The sequence below is a fragment of the Fukomys damarensis genome, unplaced genomic scaffold (assembly GCF_012274545.1).
Source record: "Fukomys damarensis isolate Sample0158 unplaced genomic scaffold, DMR_v1.0_HiC HiC_scaffold_36, whole genome shotgun sequence".
NCBI lineage: Eukaryota > Metazoa > Chordata > Mammalia > Rodentia > Bathyergidae > Fukomys > Fukomys damarensis.
This window is the reverse complement of record NW_022900948.1, coordinates 42,703,685-42,714,006: the sequence shown is the minus strand read 5'-3', so window position 1 is coordinate 42,714,006 and position 10,322 is coordinate 42,703,685. Positions and strand designations below refer to the sequence as shown.

At 57.2% G+C, this 10,322-nt stretch overlaps 1 long non-coding RNA gene across 2 annotated transcripts; it reads left to right on the top strand.

Moving 5' to 3' along the window:
• Nucleotides 1-2,630: 2,630 nt before the first annotated feature.
• LOC117284348 lies at nucleotides 2,631-8,405 on the top strand. Of its 2 annotated transcripts, none has more exons than XR_004515418.1 (3): nucleotides 2,631-3,513; nucleotides 4,076-4,484; nucleotides 7,739-8,405. It is a non-coding gene; the product is annotated as an uncharacterized LOC117284348 (long non-coding RNA). The 2 variants fall into 2 exon arrangements; XR_004515419.1 differs by having other exon boundaries at nucleotides 4,073-4,484.
• The last annotated feature ends 1,917 nt before the right edge of the window (nucleotides 8,406-10,322 follow it).

Sequence of the window (10,322 nt, the reverse complement as noted above, 5' to 3'; positions counted from 1 at the left end):
AAAAAAAAAAAAAAAAAAAAAAAAAAAAAAAAAGGAGGAAAGAGGGCGCGGGATGAATGGGGGAGTCCTGCCCAGGTACCAGCCGCCCTCTGACCTGTTTCCCATCTAAGACGCGCCACCTTCAGTTCAGGGCAGGGGCACGCTGAGCGGGGGGTGGGCCTTGGCAGAGACCAGAACCCCAAGCAGCGTGGCCCGGATGTGCTGGTGACACCGGGCCCCCTCTCCCCTCAGCAAAGTGGCTGTGCTTTTCCATTGACATTGGTTCCTTAAACTTTCCCCCAGAATAAACATATTTACGTTATAAAGGTGAGTCTGTCCGTGCAGTGAGTGTGAGGGGGTCGGGGCGAGGAAGGCCCCGCAGCCACCCCTGTGCTCCCCATCGGCCTGTGGAAGCAGCAAGCCTGGGGGCCATGGGCACGGGCCATGTGCGCGTACACAAACTCGCGTGCACTGTGCACAGCCTTCTGATGAGATCACCCGAGGGTCAGCGTGGAGGTGGGGACGAGTGTAAAATATTCCCAGGAAGATAAGGGCTGGAGAGGGTCATCTGACAAAATCGCTATCATTTTTACCTAAAGCTCCTGGACTTCGAGTGACTCTGACTAATGGAACCCCGACTTGAGACTATTCATCATAGACTCACTTTCTGCACTTAAAAATCTGTCAGCCAGGGGTGGTGGCGCATAACTGTAATCCCAGCACTCCCGAGGCTGAGGCAGGAGGATCTCTGAGAGTTGGAGGAGCCCACATAGATCCACCCGCCTGTGTCCTGATGGCTTATGCTGCCTCACACAGTGCTGTGCCAAGTTCAGGGAAGGTGACAGGAAAAGTCTGTACGTGTTCAGTACAATGTAATTAAAAAATTATTATTTTATTATTTGTAGTAATGGAGATTGAACCCAGGCCCTTTGCACTGAGCTGTATCTCCACCCCTTTTCACACAGAGTCTGAGTCTCTAAATTTTCCCAGGCTGGTCTTGAACTTATGATCCACCTGTCTCAGCTTCCCCGAGTGCTGGGATAACAGGCTGGTACCAAATGTCCCCACTTTGTGATTGGCTGAAGCCCCAGATGCAGGTCCTGTGACAGGGCAGATAGATAGCTAAACCTCCCTGTCACCGGTCACCCATCTCCGGGCATCCATCCACTTAAACGTGGATGCAGAGATGCTCTTTGGTGAAAAGTAGCAAAGCAAAAGTTTTGAACTGCGTTGACTGCGCCCCATCCTTGCCGCCCCCGGGCACGCCGTCCAGTCGCAGGTTTTCTGGGGAGCCCACTGTGTCGGCCGGTGCGGCTCCTCAGTCCTGGGTTCGAAGCTCTGGGCCAGTGGGTGGACGTCCCCTGGGAGTGCGGCATGGGACAGAGGCCAGGGCGGGGCAGAGGGCAGAGCTCAGCGGAGCTGTGAGTAAACGCACGTGAAAGTGCGTGAAACTGCGACTTCACAGCCCAGAGCTCCAGCGGCCCTAGCTAACTGGCTCATTCACAGTCCACGTGCGGTTTTTCCCAGCTGCTCCGAATTGTGTTGTGCACCCGGTTTGTTGAAACCAGGATGCAGGCCAGGGCCATGTGTTTGGTTGTGGTGGCGGTGGATCTTAGTTGTCTCCTTGGTTGGATTGAGAAGCACCCGGGAAATTAGTAAAGCACAGGTCTAGGGAGTCTATGGGTGGCCGTGACAGCGGGATCGTAGGGCTCTAACTTCGCCCTTGGGTTCACCCATCAGGAGCTAGAATTTGAGGGCACTAAGGGGGCAGGTGGAGGCTTAGAGGGCGGGGCCACGTGGTGGGCGTGGCCTCGGGCGGATTCTGATCCGAAGCCCCTTCCTCTCTGCCTCTCTCCCTCAGCCTCCTAGGTATCATGGAGTGAGCAGCTTTCTCCTTTCCCCTCAACCAGCCAGCCACGGACTGAAATCTCTGAAACCATGAGCAACATAAGCCTCTCACTGAGCTGATCGCTAGGACTCTCAAGGTCATCAAGTCTCTTTTATAGCAGGCAGGTCTCCCCTTCTTGTGACGGAGGCCTGTGAAAGCCGGAGAGCCCTTGTTCAGGACTCATCTCTTGTTTCTTTCTGGAGTTGTTTTGTTTGTGTTTTGAAACAGGGTCTCGCTGATCCATTCAAGCTGGCCTCAAACTTGAAGCAATCCTCCTGCCTCAGCCTCCCAAGTGCTGGGATTACAGGTGTGCATCACTATGCTTAGCTACGAGCTGTTATTTAACATGCCCCTCCGTTCCTTGATGTGCCCGGAGGCTGGCAATAAGTTGTAAAGCTTCGTGGATTCGAGTAGGCAGGCAAGGTTCACAGAGGCTTTCAGGCCAGAGAGGAAAGCCAGAGCTTCAGGGCCTCTGGCCTTACAGGGAACGGCACACAGATCTCCTAGGGGCTGGTGAAAACTTGCATTCTCGCTGGGCATGGTGGTGCACAATGGTAATCCTACCTCCCTGGGAGGCTGAGGCAGAAGGATCATGAGTTCAAGTCCAGCCTGAGCAATGTAGTGAGAGCCTATCTCAAAATAAAATATACGGCTGGGGGTGCAACTCAGTCGCAGAGCCCTTGCTTATGGTGTGCAAGACCCCAGGAGTGGGGGGAAGAGTGGATTCTGATTCGGTCAGACCAGTTTGGCTGGTGACGCCCAAGTCACTAGTCCTCGGAGAGTAGACCTTGCTCTGCAGAAGAACCGGAAGGCACCAGGCCGGTCTAGGCTGGTGAGTGTCACCTCGCGCTGGGTGTGGCCGGCACAGGTTGGAGAAGGTCACCGATGATGCTGTCACTCTCTTCTGGCCCCTGGGACCCTGCAGGCAGCAGCTCTTCCCAGGTGCTAAGCAGCCAGTGGGATTAATGTCTCTCCACCTGCGGGGTCTGCACGAGGGGCTGCTTCTGGGAGGACCCTGCCTGGGTAGTGGCCTCAGATGCCCCCCTGGGCAGCACCCCATGTCTTGGCCTGGGGCTCTGGAGGCCTGGGCCGGAGGCGCTGAAGTGGGACAGGAAGGAAGCGGGGAGCAGAGGAGGCCAAGGCTGTCGCCTCCCGGCCCGAGAGGGGCCTGCAGTAAACAGGAAGGCATGGAGGCTCCACGGTGCGCGGACTGCAGAGGGGCGAGGTTGGGGCCACACTGGACATGCGCAGCCTGTGAGCCTGGGGCTCCTGCTCACCCCCGGGAAGCGGCCCAGAGAGGTTGCGTGGCTTCCCCTGGGGTCACACAGCCACTAGACTTTGTCTGCCGCTCCTGTTTCTGTCTCTTCCTGTGGTTCCAGTGCAGGGCCTCCTGTCTGAACTGCTCACTGCAGCTCAGTTTCCCTCTCTCTCTGAGCTCAGCAGCCATACAGCTCGGAGGCTCTGAAGCCCTGGCCCCATGGACCCCTGTGCTTCCTTGGTGGTCCTTGGGGTGCTCCAGAACTCGGGGAGCAGGTGTCGCCAGGAAGACCAACACCGCCTGGGCCCAACATCAGCTACAGGATCCCGGACTCCCTTCCCTGGGGAAAGGGAAAGTGACTCTGAGGGACCCTGCTCTTCCAGTACAGGTCAGAATCTGGTGGGACCTTGAATTCTTTGTCATTATTGTTGTTTGGGGGCACAAAAACCCAGGCTGGCCTCAAACTGGTGGTGATCCTCCTGCCTCAGCCTCCTGACTGTTGGGATTACAGGGGTGCACCACCATGCTGATGGGACCTTACACTCTTGGGGACGTCCTCCCCTCTTCAGAGACCCCATCCCTGGGCTCAGAATGCCCTTACCCCTTCTCTGATTGCCCAGAACTGTGACCCAGGAAAGCTGCTGCAGAAACCCATTCCTCAACCCCACAAGCATGCAAGAGAGGCTGGCCACGGCCAGGCACCCACCATGGCACAGAGCTCAGCCATGTGGAAAGAGCAAAAGCCATGTGAACCTTCTGTTCTAGAAGAAGAGATAGACAAGCTGTCTGTGTGTGGGCTGTGCCATGGGGACAGAGGCTGCTTTAAATGTGATGATCCAGGAAGGCCTCACTGGCCATGTGATATTGGAGGAGGGACCTAGAGGGCAAGAGTGCTTTGAGGAGTGGAGGCAGCAGGTGCAAAGGCCCTGAGGTGGGCTTGTGTTTAGCAGGTTCAAGAAACAAGGAGGGGCCATGTGACTGGAGCAGACTGAGCAAGGGGAACAGAGCAGAAAGTAAGATCGAAAAGGTGAGGGAGCTTGTCGACCATTGGTGAGGCTCCAGCTTTTATTCCGAGTGAAGTGGTTGCCAGTGGAGGGCACTGGACAGAGAAAGGATAAAAGCTGAATCGGCTCTTTTTTAGACAGGGTCTCCCTAAATCGCCCAGCCTGGCCTTGAACTGGAAATCCTCCTGCCTCAGCCTCCTGAACAGCTAGGCTTCCGGGTGTGCACCACCACTCCTGGCTCCTGAGTGGGCTGTAACAGGCTCCCTTGCCAGTGTGGAGAAAGGGGTCAAGGGAAGAAGCAAGGACAACCGAGTGAGGAGGTGACTCTGACGTTCCCAGAGGCAGAGGCCAGGTGGTGAGAAGCACAGCCTTCTAGAAACCCTGGGGATGTGAGGAAAGACCACAGTTTGCCTGTGGCTTGGAGGGGGATGGAGAGAGAGCGTCGAGTTCGATCCTGAGGCATAAGCAATGAAAGAAGGTGCAGGCTCTGGGGAGAGACTGAGGCCCGTGTGGGTGGGAGTTGTGGCTGGAGACAGAGCTGGGTCAGCAGTGCAGATGCCGATCAAAGCTGTCTATCCGTGTGAAGTCACGAAGGCATGCACAGGAATTGCTGGGGTCTTGAGAAAATAAATGCAGGGCTTGGTTTGCTTTGTTTTATCTTCTTTGTATTGTTTTTTGATCAGGGTCTGGCTGTGCAGCCCAGGCTGGCCTTGAACTCATGGTGATAGTCCTGTCTCAGCCTCGCCAGTGTTGGGATGACAGGCGTGCACCATCATGCCTGCATAAAAGGCAGGTTCTGCAGACTGAGCATGGTGGCACTTGTCCACAATCCCAGCATTTGGGAGGGCTGAGGCAGGAGGATTGAAAGTTTGAGGTTAGCCTAGACTACATGGCAAATTCTAGGGTAGTGTGGACTGCAGAAGGAGAAGCTGTCTCAGAGAAAGAGAGACAGAGAGAGACAGAAGGAGACAAAGACAGAGACAGAGAGGAAGAAGAAGTGGGGGAGAGGAAAAAGAGGGAAAAGAAAGAAAGAAAGAAAAATTCAGGTATGGTGCACACCTGTAATCGCAGCACTTGGGAGGCAGAGGCAGGAGGATCTGTCTGCCTGGGCTCCATAGTGAGTTCAAGGCCAGCCTGGACTCAATCTACTGAGACTCTGACCCAAAAAACAAAACAGTACAGTAAAGAGAGTACAGGCTCTGTCTGGCGGATCTGAGGCACGGCCTGAGGGGCTGCGTTTGTCCCCAGCTCCCTGAGGAGATTGAGCAGGCACAATGCAGCAGGTGGCATTTTCTGGTTTAGGAAGCCTGCGGTGGCTGGTGGTCGGTGGGAAGGGAAGCGGCGCTGGGTGGGCGCTGCAAGAGGACGCTGCTATCACCGGGACACAGACGGGCTCACAGACTCTGTTTCCATTAGCCGAGCCCGAGTCCCAGGCATTATTTGTCCTCTGGGCCGGGACCTGACGTCAGGGTCACCAAAGCCTGAGAAAACCTGATCTGGATGAGAGAATCAACAGAGACGGGAAGGGGCCCGGGGCCACCCCTGGGGGTTGAGGAGGAACTAGGAAGGGTGATAAGGTGACCAGGGATGTGGGAGAGAAATGGGACGGAATGTTCTGGACAGTCCCAGATTTGCTTTATCCGCAGCCTCTTCCCAGCCCCAGGGCCTTACGCATCCGTGCCTCAGTTTCCTTCATTGTAAAATGCGGACATGCCGGTCTCGGCCCATGCAGAGGGCTGGGAAGTGGCACTGGCCCCCTTCTAGTCTGGCCCTTCGAGCTCCCCCAGGCCAACAGGCAGCCCTCCTGTGCAAATGAGGAGCCTGAGGCCTGCTCAGTGCGGGGCAGACCCCTGACTCCCGGCCCAGTGCCCATTCCTGCCTGCAGGAGTCCAGCAGCCCCTGGCTCCAGGCCGGTGCTGGAGACGGCAGGCCGCCTGGGGGACCCTGGGGGCCGCCTGGAATTCCTGCGGTGGCCCGGGGCCAGGGCAGACGTGCTCCGTGCTCCAAGCCTTCCTGCCCCCGAGGAGGAGGAAGAAGAGGAGGAGGAGGAGCAGGACGTTCATCTGCCCCGCTGAGCGGTCCAGGCCCGGGGCCTGGCTCACTGCCACGCGTCGTTGGTGCGTGCAGAGGCGGCACCTGGAAACATCTGTCCCCTACAGGACACAGATGGCTCCCAGTATCGCCTGTCGGGCCAGGTGTGGCGGGGCGCAGGGACCACCCTGGGCCTGACGGAGCCTGCAGAAAGGGCCGCCATTCTCTTGTGACCCTGCAGGAAGGAGCCGGGGATGTGTCCCCTCTGCCCCACTCCTGTGTGACCTGCTAACCCACCCGTCCCCACCCACAAGCCCATGTGAACCCCGAGCTTCCTGGGGACAGGGGAACCAGTCCAGGGCTGGGGGCCAGGAGCGCAGTCTGCCTCTCTGTGCCTCAGTTTCCCCAAGACGCCCATCCCTGCCTCTCCTCCAGGGGAGCTTCATACTTTCAGTCGATGCATGTGAAGGCCCAAAAGGCCTCTGGCTCTGGGCAGGTCCACATCTGTGTAGAGGACACCAGAGCCCCTCTCCTCCTGGGGTTCCTAGTATGCAGGGTCACATGCAGAATGGCCCGACCCTGGCTGGGCGCGGAGGGGACACCCAGCTCACAGTAGGAGCTAAGTGACCCCTCCTCACCCCAGCCCCTGACCCCCAGGGGTTCCCAGCTCTTCCCTCCCCCATGAGACCTTGAATCTGGGCTCCAGGGCCCCCCTGACCCCATAGGTTTTCCTCTCTCTGGACAATGCCTGTGTTCACCTGCAGTCTCTTGCTCTCTCTCTCTCTCTCTCTCTCCTTTTTTTTAAGTTAAAAATTCCTTAATTTTTAAATTCCTGGTACCACTACCACAATTTACAGGGTGATATACCTGATATAATGAAAAAGAAAACGTTACACCAGATAAAAGACCTCAGGAAAGTACATCCCATCGATGCTACATTGCATTCATTAATAAGCAACTGCCCTTTTTGCAAACTGTGGCTGTGACAGTCCCGAGCCAGAAGGGTTTTGTCTCAGCTGCAGTAACTTCTCTGACTACGGATCATGGCCCTTCGCTCCTTCTGTGGCAGGTTCACTGTTCCGCTAATGCGTTTAGGACGCCTGTCTCAAAGTAACCTGCAGCTTTCCTGATAACTCCTCGCTCTCCTTCCTGCTTAGAACTGTAGCCCTTTTCGGTTGGTTTTTAAAACCTTCTGGTTCCATACCCACCACATCCACCCTCAGATCCACAAGCCACCACCCCAGGGACAGCCAGAGTTTCTTCCACCGAAAGCGGCCCCTTCGTGGGTCTGTAATTCGATTGCTGTTGACCACTGTTATAGCCAGTCATTATAGTTTCCTCCACCACCACAGCCTCCTCTTCCACTGAAGCTTCCACCACGGCCAAAATTCGCTCCACCACCTCCAAAGTTTCCCCCACAACCCGTGAAGCTGTCAGATCCACCCGCAGGACCTCTTGTTTAGACAGGGCCTCTCCACACCACAATTCTGCCTGTTAATAGTACGGTAATGTCTTTCTTTCCTTTTTTTTTTTTTTGGTACCGGGGATCAAACTTGGGACCTTGCATTTGCGAGGCAGGCAGCGGAACCACTGAGCTACATCCTCAGCCCAACAGTGTGGTATTTCTGAACAACAATTTTACCGACTGTGTCATGATCATCCAAAGTTACAGAAGCAAATCGTCTCGTTTTGCCCCTCGGCCTGTCTTCCGTAAGTTCGATGGTTGCCGTACTTTTCAAAGCAGTCTCTCCACTGTATCTTCCTTAACGCCGCCAACAGAGATGGTGTTCCCTGTGAGACAGGCCCCAGGCTGCACTGAATCCTCCCTAGAAACAGCTCTCCAGTTCCACTCCAGCCACCCGCTTTGTGGCCGTATCCAGCTCTTCAGTGCAAGAGTAAAGTCACAAAGCCAAAGCCCCCGGAGCGTCTCGTCTGGGGCTCTCTCATCACCCCCTGATCTGTGAGCACCCCGCCCCATTTCTCAAAATGTTCTCTTAAGCTATCATTTGTAGTTTCGAAGCTCAGACCACCAGTCAAGCTACCCCAGCTGCTCCGGTTCCTTTGGGTCATGGCCCTCCTCCCCCCTGGTGGTGGCAGCAACCACCTGAGTCAGGCTGGGGACCACTGGGCAGCAGTTTTACCTCCATTTTGAGACAGACGCGCCTTTTCCAACTCGAGTTCAGTATCTGTCACTGGGTTTTTTGAGACAGGGTCCGGCTACGTAGCTCAAGCTGATCTTGAACTCACTGTGTAGCCCAGATTGGCCTTGAACTCCCAGCGATCCTCCTGCCTCAGCCGCCCAAGTGCTGCGATCACAGGCTTGCCCACCACGCCCGGCATCTGCTGCTTTCTGAAGTCATCCTGTCCGTTCATAAACTGAGCGGGAGGGAGAAGGTTTGGGAAGAGCAGTAGATGGGGTCCCCGCTGCCATCCAGCCCCTCACTTGAGGGCCCCTCAGTCCCTGCACAAATGCGCTTGCTCCAAACTCAGCTCAGGAGGTAGCAAAGGAGCCCAGCCCAGTGTCAGGTGGCATTGAAGCCTCTACCACCACTGGGGAGTCATTTAAACCCCAGAGAGACTCCTCTGTGGAGTGGGGGTGGACACCTAGGACGGGCCCTGGTGCAGGGAGCAGCCTGGGGCTGGGTTAACTGTTCCTGCTGCAGGGCTCCAGAAACCCCACAGACCCTCTTCCCCACTCAGCTACCTCGGTCTCCATCTCCACGCTGCAGCCACTCCCAAGATGGCCTGCCGGCAAGGGGGGGGTCCCCCAAACCCACCCACCCATGGGGCAAACCTTCGCCCAGCCTCCATCTGAAGAGCCGCACAACCCTTCCTGGCCTTGCCAGCTCCTGGGGGACAACCCACAGCCTGCCATGGTCGCCAAGGCAAGAAGAACCCAGCCCAAACCCCTCCCTCCAGAGCCCCCCACCTTCTCCTCCCGGAGCCTCGATCTCTCCATTTGTGATCCAGGACAGCACACTAGAAGAGTGGGTCTCTAAAGCCCAGCTCTGCCCACATTCTTCAACTCAAGGACCCTCCGTGGCTCCCACTGGCCCACAGGATAGAGTCCTGACGTCAAGGCCCTCCCAGAGCAGGGCCAGAGTCTGCCTGTCCTGGCTTCCTGTCCCCACCGCACCCCTGCTGTCCTCCAGAGGTCTGTGCCTCTGCCTGGGCCAGGCCCCCTGCCTGGCATGCTCTCTCCTTGCCCCTTCTACTGTTCCTTCCAAGGGCAGCCTGTGTGCTGCCCTCCTGTGGGCTCAGGCCTCCCTCTGCGACCACCCTGGGCCGTGAGAGGTGCCTACTGTGCCCACAGCAAGCATTTACAGTCCCAGAGTGGTCGCCTGGCTGGGGGAGGGTATAGCTCAGCTTCTCCTACACGCCAGGCCCAGGGCTCAGCACTGCAGGGCCAGACCTTGGAAATCTCCTGACAGCTGGAAGGCAGGTGGCACCTCTGGGCCCCGCTTTACAAGGTGGCTCAGAGCAAGCAGAGCAGGGGTGAACCCAGGGCTCCCTGATCTTAGAGAGGCCACAAGAGTCTAGGAGCCTCTCCTCAGGGGCATCTTCTATCCCTGAAGGACTTTCTAGCAATGGGGGTTGCAGAGGGCAGAATCGGGGTCCTTTGCCCTCTCTTGGCCCCAGATTCTTTGCTGTGCCAGTTTGGGGGTGGTCCTTCCTACTCAGTCTTAGGCCTAAATTTCCCTGTCTGCAAAACAAGGCGCCAGCCAGTGTGGGGCTCATGGTGTTGGCTCCGGTGCCCGAGGGGACCTGTGAGTCCCAACTCCTCCTTCCTCTGGACCAGTTTTCCGGCCTCCTCAGGCCTCGGCTACCTCATCTGCAAAATGTGAACCCTGAGGCTGGGCCTAAGCCCTGCTAAGGCCCCTCCAGGGACTGTTGGGGTGACAGCTTCCATCTGGGGGGCAGCCGAGCTTGGAGAGCTGATGGAGGGTGGGGTGGCGGGGAAGAGCCTGCCGCCTGGGCCCTCCCCACCCTCGGGGCCCCCCACCCAGCGACACAGCGGGAGAGCACTTCCTCTCCCCGCCTGGCAGGCGGCCCGGCCCGGCCCCTTCTCTAAGGAAGCGCATTTCCTGCCTCCCTGGGCCGGGCTGGATGAGCTGGAGCTCTCTGCTGCCCGCGGTCACCCCAGCCTCCATCTGCATCCCCG